The sequence below is a fragment of the Ostrinia nubilalis genome, chromosome 18, assembly GCF_963855985.1.
Source record: "Ostrinia nubilalis chromosome 18, ilOstNubi1.1, whole genome shotgun sequence".
NCBI classification, from domain to species: Eukaryota; Metazoa; Arthropoda; class Insecta; order Lepidoptera; family Crambidae; genus Ostrinia; species Ostrinia nubilalis.
In genome coordinates, this window is record NC_087105.1 from 8396697 (window position 1) to 8406968 (window position 10272).

Here is a 10272-nt window from a genome sequence, read left to right on the forward strand (position 1 = left end):
ACCTTTAGACGGGCGCAGATCCGCCGCGCCCGCAGCGCTTCAGTGGATTATTGCATTTTATGTATATTTAATCACATTTATTTACCTACATTTACATATTTACTCTTTTCTTTAAGTGTAGACACTGTTTATGTATAAGTCCACTATTGCATGCCGTGGCAACCTATAATTAAGGCAGCACTTAGATTAAGTTAAATACGTTGTAAATATTGATTGTCTTCCAGTGTATGTCTTGTTGGTTGTCCTATTAAATAAATAAAATAAATATTTATAGCAACACAATGTTTAAAAATAAATTTTTTCAAAAACGATCAATTTAATCGATCATGTCTATTCTAAATGGACATCCCTATTTGTTAGTCAAATTGTCATTCACTCGCATCACCTTTTCTCTCTCACTCACTCTTGCTGTGTTGCTGTCTTGCTTGATCCTTCTTTGTGATTCGTTTGTGTTTTAGCTTTTATTTTCGGAACTTTATTAACTACAAACTTGGCTATTCAAACGGACTCTGATTGATTGCAATAACGACATACTCAGCCTGGGATTTACTGTTTTTGTGTGGCTCGGCCAAGGCTCGGCTGGTGGTTCTATGGTGTTAGAAAATGAGCAACTTAATTATACACAACAATGGGCAGCACCTCGATCGGTAAGTACCTACATTTTGCTCTGCAATCTTATGAATAAGTACTAGCCTTGCCAAACTTCTGAATTGCCATTCTCATGGCGGGTTGTCTTGAAATGAATGTTCCGCTATTATCTGTGGTTCAACCCTGGACAGTGTGGACAGCCAGGCCCGATTCGATTGTAAGAAACTAGTCGTCGATGGTACAGCGCAATGGAGGCATGAGCGAAACAACAATTATGTTGACAATCCAGCTGGTTTTGGTGTAAATCTAAGGAATTATTTACTTTGACACTATCTCCCTGCTCTCAATGAAAGCTTGTTTTGTTTTGTTTTTTGGAACTAAGACTACTAGATTATTATTTTTTGTAACTAAGTTTGTAACACGTCATAATTAATTATTATAACAACAATGCTTATTTACTAAAGCGTTTAACCCTACCCTCTGACCCAAAATTCTACTAACAGCACATAATATTGAATTATCATTTTTTTTATGGTTTGCGGCTCAATTTATTCAACGCACAGGAGTATGTGTGGCATGGCATGCAATGAATCTATTTATTTTTACAGGTTACAGCTCATGATCTTATATGCACAACATGTTGGACCCAAGCCCAAGATACAACACAAATGCATCTACTTCAAATCTTAGCAGAAACTGTGTGCTTTGCAGTAGAACACTAGAGCCTAGAACACGTTCACATCAGCTCATGTCCCTGAGAACTAACACTCAACATCATATTAACATCAGGAACATAATTGTGGAACGACTAACTCCATTAGAGGTAATGCACGCTAAAGTCCTTATTTAATAAAATGTTATTGGCTATACAATCAGTCTAATTCTTGTAAAGTTATTGGTTTCTGTAAATTAATACTAAAATAAAATAATTTAAGTGCGGGACATTAAAAAACTGATATTTTTTTTAAACTTATTTCTAATTATTATTATTTTTAAACAGGTTACTGCAAATGACTACATCTGTGGGGCTTGTCACTCATTATTGCAAAGAGATACCACACCTACTTCACAAGACTCTCCAGATATGCCAACCGGTGCCCCGGTAGGTCACCAACAAGTTTGTGTTGGATGTGGTTGTTCATTATTGCGAACTTGAAGTCATTGTTTGGATACAGAGAATAATCAAGATATATTAAACATTGTTCGAAATTGGATTCAACCCAGAGAGGTAAGAGCCCTGCCAGTTTTATAATACATAAAAATAATTATGCCGGTTTATTATAATAATAAAAAAGGTTTTTTCCGAATCAGCCTTCCCATCCTTCAACTCCTTCCATTGCTTTCAATCTGCCACTACTCTCATCCATACAGGTTATACAGGGTGGAAACGATAAGTGATCTCACTCGATTATTTCTAAACTACACAAGATATCGAAAAACTGGTTACTCATCCTGAAAGTGCTTCACGAGCTCTTTCTAACGGTATCAGTAAATAGTTACAGAATTAACTGGATCTATCCGAAAATTCAATGTTTTCAGCCTCCATACTAAATGTATGCCAGCCACACAATATTAAAAGTGTTATAGATCACTTATCGTTTCCACCCTGTATAATACAAATAGACTTATATTATTAAAATATTGCAATATTATTACTTACATAATATTAAACATAATTTTTACTATTATAAAGCCAGTTAAAAATTCCCTGAGCCAAATAAACTCAGTAAAGTTTTATTTATACTTCCTGCATAACAACAGACTACTCTTTTAAACTACCACTATTCTCACTCTCAATCCTCGTTCCTCATTCATCCCTTTCGTTTCCTCCATAGACCAATCATTCCTCATCATTCAGCGTTCAAATCATAAATTATCTTTCATCACTCATCTTACTATTCCGTTACACACAAAAGTCGTTAATCCTATATAAATATTGCTCTTCTTATTGTTGAACTGTGAATCTGATGTTTTATTTTATTTTCAGATTCGTCCTTCAGATCTTCTTTGCCATAGATACTATCAGAGAGCACGAATTACTACAGTTGGTGCTTATTTAATGAAGCTGAGGACCGGTGATTCAGATGACAGAATAGCTACATTACTTGGCATTTCAAGGAGTACTCTTACAAAATATGTAATGAAAGCACGCAGTATGATGGAGGAACATTTCGTACCAGCACATTTAGGGTTACAACATATTAGTAGAGAGGAAGTAGCCCAAAGAAACCTTTATGTTCCAGTCTCTTTTCGGGAAGCCAGGAAACGATTTACCACAAAGAAAGGCTATTGTCATCATGGATGGTACATACATACATTTATGTGCAAAAAAGTAGCAATTATGCATACCAAAAAAAAAACTTATTCCCTATACAAATATCGGAATCTCGTTAAACCATTTATGGTACTTTGTTGTGATGGCGACATCATTGATGTATTGGGCCCATATTTAATAGAAAATGTAGAACATGACCATTAATAAATAATAAGTACCTACATACGTATTTTCATTTATACCTACATAACTGCCTACTTACCTTTGGGTCGGAATAAAGATATTTTTGGATTTAAATGTAAGTAAAATATATTAACTTCTTTTTAAAAAATGTTTGGCTTTTCCGTAGGCATTCCTATTTTTCCAATACGCAAAGTTCTATTTGCTGCTATTCATACGGTTTGACAAAGGGGTTCTTTATCGATCTACGATTTAAAGTGTAATTAAGACGTCTCTCCTACATAATCTATACCTACTTATAATAAATCTGTAGAGAGGTCAATTCTGTACATGAAATATAATTTTCAAAATTACTATCAGGGGGTGATACTGATGCCAAAAATGCAATCAGTAAAATTTTTGTCTGTCTGTCTGTCCGTCTGTATGTTCCTTATAGAAACAAAAACTACTCGACGGATTTTAACGAAACTTGGTACAATTATTCTTCATACTCCTGGGCAGGTTATAGTATACTTAGGAATTCTCACGGGAACAGGAATTAGCGGGAAAATCCTTTTGTATGAAAAATCTAAACCGCTTAAGTTAGACGCTTTAACGCACGTAGGTACTTTAGTAAACTAATTCCCACGGGAACGGGAATTCGCATTATTATACATATAATTCTTGACAATAAATAGTTTTATTAGCAACTAGCGGCCGCCCGCGACTTCGTACGCGTGGATCCCGTTTTACCCCCTTCATCTATCTTACGCGGTTTAGATTTTTTCGTTCAAATGTTTTTTCCCGTTCACGTGGGAATTTTGCAATATCCTGTTGTAACTAAGCTTTAAGTTTATTAAGATACCTACATGTCAAATTTCAAGCGTCTAACTAAAGCGGTTTAGATTTTTCATACAAAGGGATTTTCCCACGAATTCCAGTTCCCGTGGGAATTAGTTTACTAAAGTACCTACGTGCGAAATTTAAAGCGTCTAACTTAAGCGGTTTAGATTTTTCATACAAAAAGATTTTCCCGCTAATTCCTGTTCCCGTGGGAATTCCTAAGTATACTATAACCTGCCCAGGAGTATGAAGAATAATTGTACCAAGTTTCGTTAAAATCCGTCGAGTAGTTTTTGTTTCTATAAGGAACATACAGACAGACAGACAGACAAAAATTTTACTGATTGCATTTTTGGCATCAGTATCACCCCCTGATAGTTATTTTGAAAATATATTTCATGTACAGAGTTGACCTCTCTACAGATTTATTATAAGTACCTATAGAAGATAGAAAATGGAAATGTACTTCTGTTATGCTAATAACCTCAAAATCTGAAGCATTTTTCCTATTGTAACGAATCTCCCGCTTATCCGTGCTTTAAGTATCTACACTAATATTATAAAGAGGAAAACTTTGTTTGTTTGGTTGTAATGAATAGACTCAAAAACTATTGGACCGTTTTTATTAAATTCTTTCACCATTCGAAAGCTACATTATCCACGAGTAACAGGCTAAATTTTATTTTGGAAAATAATAGGGTTCCGTAAAATATGTAGGTAGGGTAAGTGCGCTAGTTTTCGTCCAATTATCGGAGTTGCCAACTTTGTGATGCGAAATGAATATCTTAAAATACCCTTACTCATATGTATCATATGTCATTTTAGTCCTTATATAGTCTACTTTACGTTAATATTATATGACAATAAGTAAATACCACGGGTTTTTTTATAAAAAATATTTTATGCAAAAGAGGCGATTTCACTAGTTTTCGTCCAAAAAAATCAGTTTTCGTCCTAGTGTACGCTAGTTTTCGACCACTGTGTAGAAAAAAGGGTGCAGTTGAATTATTAACTTAAAACCAATTCTATAATACAGTAACTATGGATTGTGGTATATCATTTGAAAGGTAATTTTGTTAGCTTTCAAATGATATCAAAAAGATTTAAATAAGTTTCTTACCTAAATTTAGGAAAATATTTCAATAGGTCGAAGGACAAATGGACGAAAACTAATCTACAGGAATAGCTAATTTTGGTTTTTGTCCACCCCAGTGCTTGCTCATGACGTCATGGACGAAAACACAACAACGTTTAAAGCTGTTTTTTGTTTTCGTCCACATCTTTTTAACGGTTTTTATGGGTTTATCACTGTTAAAAAGTGGACTTAAACTAAAATGTTTAATGTAATAGCAATAAAGATCATATTGGAAGAAAAAACATTGTATTTTGTAGGTCCATTGAAGTAAAATGATTATTAAAAATATTAACTAGGTGACAGGGTTTCCGTCCACGTGGACGAAAACCAAAATCTTGCAAAATTGTTGTGCTAGTATTAGTCCACTTAATTATCTAAGATTTCTATACAAAAACTTTAATAAACCCTTAAAATAGTGTTTATTATGCTAATAATTAGACATACGTGCCAAAAACATTACGTAAAGTAGATAAAACAGTAATTAAACATACCATGAAAGTTCCCTACCGGTACGTTTTTTTTCTAACTTGACGACGTTTTGAATTCACCTGTGTGCAGCAGCAACTTCCGTACATTTTTTTGGAGTTATTACTTGTCAAATTACATTTTCATGCAGGCAGAACTGTTACTTAGATATTGTAGATTGTAACAAGTCTAAACTTGCACGGAAAGTTAGGTTTGTATTCTAATTTTCCGTATTTGTTTGTGGCAAGTCGGTCAAATGGACGAAAACAGGAGCTGGACGGAAAACCGGCGCAATTACCCTACCTAATGTAGGCCACGCGCGCGAAGCCGCGAGCGAAAAGCTAGTGGAGTATAAGGTGACAATCGTTAAGTAATTTCACATATAAAAATCATTATTTCATTGCTTGGGGGTCTTGGGGCGAACGATGTATGGACGCAGAACAATATCCTTTATTTTCAAATTTAAGCAAAAAGCATTCTGTGGTTATAAAATACTATGCTTATTTGCACCTAGTTTATCAATCACCATGTTAATTCCATGCTTTCTATCCAGTCGACTGCTCTAACGACAAGGGTGGGCAGTCGTTGAGATGACAGCGCGAAAATCGTCGGCATCCACTAATTATGACCCGTATGTCCACTATATTGACAAAGTTCTCCGTCTTCGTACGCGATATTGGAAATTTGGCATCTACCATCGGCTGATCTGACATTAGGCGTAGTCTGGCTTTGATATTCAATTTTCAACTGTATTACCTTGACAATCAGTTCAAAATTGATTACTAGAAAATTATTTGACAGACGATTTCTACTCTCGACAAATGCATTTGAATTAGCCCACTGTCTCTATCGATCCGATCTGCACAACCACTACAATAGTCTAATTTACATATTATTTATAATCCACGTTTACTAACTTCAGTTTTATACAAGCACTAGCTGACCCGGCGAACTTTGTTCCGCCCTAATGGCAATAAATAAGCAGACTTTTTTTTATTTCGAACGGGATAAAAAGTATCCTATGTCCTTCTCCTGGCTCTAAACTACCTCCCTGACAATTTTCAGCTAAATCGGTTCAGCCGTTCTTGAGTTATAAGTGGTGTAACTAACACGGCTTTCTTTTATATACAGGGTGGCCAAAACAGTGAGGTCTAAAAGAAAAATTTAGATTCCTTACATCAAGGTGTACCTAAATCACCCCATGTATGTAATACGATTGTGCTTAGTTTAGGAGATAGAGTTAATTTTGTGATATTTTAAAATTTTGTGACCTAGTAGGCTTTAAACATTTTTATCTTTTTTTTGGGGTGTCTTTTCTCAGATTTCTTTTTTTCGACAAATTTGTTATTAATTGCAGATGTTTGAAAAAAATAATCACCTTCCTATCTTTGATTCAAGATACAAAAGATTTGCTAGAAACATTAAAATTATGCTTTTATCAGAACACTATCAAATTTTCAACTTAAAAGTTTAAGTAAAAAAACGAACTTCCATAGGTCCAAAACCATTTTAAAAACTGCGCCGATTCCTGAACATTCATAATAATACAAAAAAACATGTACTGAATGGGCCACTATTTCCTGTAATCGGTCCACTAAAGTGGTAAGTCGGAGATTCCGTTCCATGTTTTTGACTTTCTTAGAGTGAATTAATATTGGGAATCCTCTAAGTTTACATTACGTAGAACAGATTTAGAGCAGTAACTGGATAGAACATGTTTTTATTCTCAACGAGGAAGCTCTTGCCCTTCATCACACCTGGTGGAAACTGATGATTGGGCTGAAGGTGGAAAGGAACTTCAAATACAGAGGAACTATGGCTCCTACCTCCAAATTCTGAAACACATTGTTATTTTAAGTAAGTTTTAATGAACATAAACCAAATATCCCTCCTTCTTCTTCTCACTGTAGTAGGTATTTCAAATGTAACAACTGCCTCTGTCTTCAAGTGCTAGGAGGTAAGTTTCAGAGGTCCCGGGTTTGATTCCCAGTCGAGGTGAAATTTTCTGCTCGGTTTGGTTGGCGGTAGGGTTGATCTAAGTCTGCCTGGCTAGCAACTCTATTTTCCTAAGTCTTTCACTATAACAATAATGTTAATAGCATTACTGTATTCCGGCATTTGGAGGTAGGAAGCTATAGTTCCTCTGTAGTTGAAGTTCCCTTCCACCTTCAGCCCAATCATCAGTTTCCGCCAGGTGTGATGAAGGGCAAGAGCTTCCTCGTTGAGAATAAAAACATGTTCTGTCCAGTTACTGCTCTAAATCTGTTCTACGTAATGTAAACTTAGAGGATTCCCAATATTAATTCACTCTAAGAAAGTCAAAAACATGTAACGGAATCTCCGACTTACCATTTTAGTGGACCGATTACAGGAAATAGTGGCCCATTAAGTACATGTTTTTTTGTATTATTATGAATGTTCAGGAATCGGCGCAGTTTTTAAAATGGTTTTGGACCTATGGAAGTTCTTTTTTTTACTTAAACTTTTAAGTTCAAAATTTTATAGTATTCTGATAAAAGCATAATTTTAATGTTTCTAGCAAAACTTTTGTATCTTGAATCAAAGATAGGAAGGTGATTATTTTTGTCAAACATCTGCAATTAATAACAAATCTGTCGAAAAAAATAAATCCGAAAAAAGTCAACCCAAAAAAAAGATAAAAATGTTTAAAGCCTACTAGGTCATAAAACTTTAAAATATCACAAAATTAACTCTATCTCCTAAACTAAGCACAATCGTATTATACAGTGTGAGTCACGTTAAAGTGTACATATGAAAATAAATGAAACTAGACCTATTTTTATCGACAAAAAAGAGGTCAAAAAATTTTTGAGATTTTTTTTTAATTTTTTATAGAATTTTTTTTCTTCCAATTACTTATTGTAAAGAAAACGTAATAACTTTTAAACTAAGCGGTATATCCTGATAAAATAAAAACAGTCATAATGCTAAATAACAGGCGATACTAAAAAAATAAATAAAATACACAAAAAATGCCAACAAATAATAAAAAATAATACTTATTGAAAAAAAAACTGCTTTTAAATTCGTGTTTTTTTGTTATTTGATAAATTTCTCCAAAAAATGCCCCTATAACAGGTGGTTTTTATTACTTTGTATTATTCTCTATCGTATTATCTTTGTAAAACCAAAAATCGCATGTCTCTATCCGTATCACAACATTTGCTATGATCGTTTGAACAAAGGCCTGCCACAACATTATTCTCCGCTACAGGTAGAGACAATTTTAATTTTAACTAAAATGCTTATTTTACTTCGAAATCTTTTGTTTTTATTTAAAATCTAACTTGTCTTTATCAAAATTACAAATCTAGAGCCATTTTCAGTTTCGTTGTTAACGAAGCGTTAAATGGCGCGCCCGGAGAGGCTTAGTTCAAACGATTATTGCAAACGTTGTGATAGGGATAGAGACATGCGGTTTTGGTTTTATGAAGGGAATACGATAGAGAATAATACAAAGTAATAAAAACCACCGGTTATAGGGGCATTTTTTGGAGAAATTTATCAAATAACCAAAAAAACACGAATTTAAAAGCAGATTTTTTTCAAAAAGTATCATTTTTTATTATTTCTTGGCCTTTTTTGTGTATTTTTATGTATTTTTTTAGTATTGCCTGTTATCTAGCATTATTACTGTTTTTATTTTATCAGGATATACCTCTTAGTTTAAAAGTTATTACGTTTTCTTTACAATAAGTAATTGGAAGAAAAAAAATTCTATAAAAAATTAAAAAAAAATCTCAAAAAATTTTTGACCTCTTTTTTGTCGATAAAAATAGGTCTAGTTTCATATATTTTCATATGTACACTTTAACGTGACTCACACTGTATACATGGGGGTGATTTAGGTACACCTTGATGTAAGGAATCTAAATTTTTCTTTTAGACCTCACTGATTTGGCCACCCTGTATATAGATTAGGGTTAACAACAATAAAAAAATGCTTAAAAAAGTTTGAGCGCCCTTGCACCGGCTATGAGAAATTCGTGCCAACGCTAATCTTCCCGCTTCCGAAGTCGATAAACTAAAATTTCGTGCCGTAGACCAACAAAGGATTTGTAGGGAAATGGTGGAAACAACCGTGGCCAATATTCCAAATATGGCCGCTGATAAATTAAGAGCGGTAATTCCAGAGCGATTTTGGCACGTACACGTATTTGTGGAGACGTGGACTGATTTCGGGAATCATGGAGCAGACTTTAGTGGCCAGTGCAATGTGCAGCTTTGTTATGCGGCGCTCTAGTTCGAATTTTGAAATAATTGACGTATTATTAAAAATAATACGATTTAATTTTGAAATTAGAACGATTCGCGATGTTTTTTTTTTCTGTTTATGGCACAAGGAAAGGTACATTTGGGAATCAAGGAGCAGACTTTAGTGGCCAGTGCAAGTTCGAAATTCAAACTCTATTTAGTTCAAAAGAAAAAAATAACTTTTTTTAAGTTATGAAGAAATTTTGCAAATAGAACGATTCGCGATTGTTTTCTGTCTTAAGGCATATTCTCAGTCACCAGGTACCTAGGTAGGTACTTGATTAATGCCCATTTTCACCATCAATCCATAATTGTTAAGTGACCCCTATGGTAACACATAACAGGAAAACGGGCATAAAAGGCTTGGATTTGGTGAAAAATAACTTGTGTAAATAGGAATATATTCGTGAACAAATCATCATAACCATGCGAGTGTATGTAGCTCGCACTTGACCGTTTGATGTCGCATTGGATAGAGAGCAAATTAAAATTTTAAAACTTTTTTACATTTTGGTAAAGTATCTGAAAAACG

The 10272-nt window shown here is 34.1% G+C and overlaps 1 long non-coding RNA gene across 2 annotated transcripts; it reads left to right on the plus strand.

Moving 5' to 3' along the window:
- The first annotated feature begins 391 nt into the window (after positions 1–391).
- On the plus strand, positions 392–3071 carry LOC135080405 (uncharacterized). Of its 2 annotated transcripts, none has more exons than XR_010259000.1 (4): positions 392–647; positions 1197–1411; positions 1589–1816; positions 2576–3071. It is a non-coding gene; the product is annotated as an uncharacterized LOC135080405 (long non-coding RNA). The 2 variants fall into 2 exon arrangements; XR_010259001.1 differs by lacking the exon at positions 392–647 and adding an exon at positions 696–888.
- The last annotated feature ends 7201 nt before the right edge of the window (positions 3072–10272 follow it).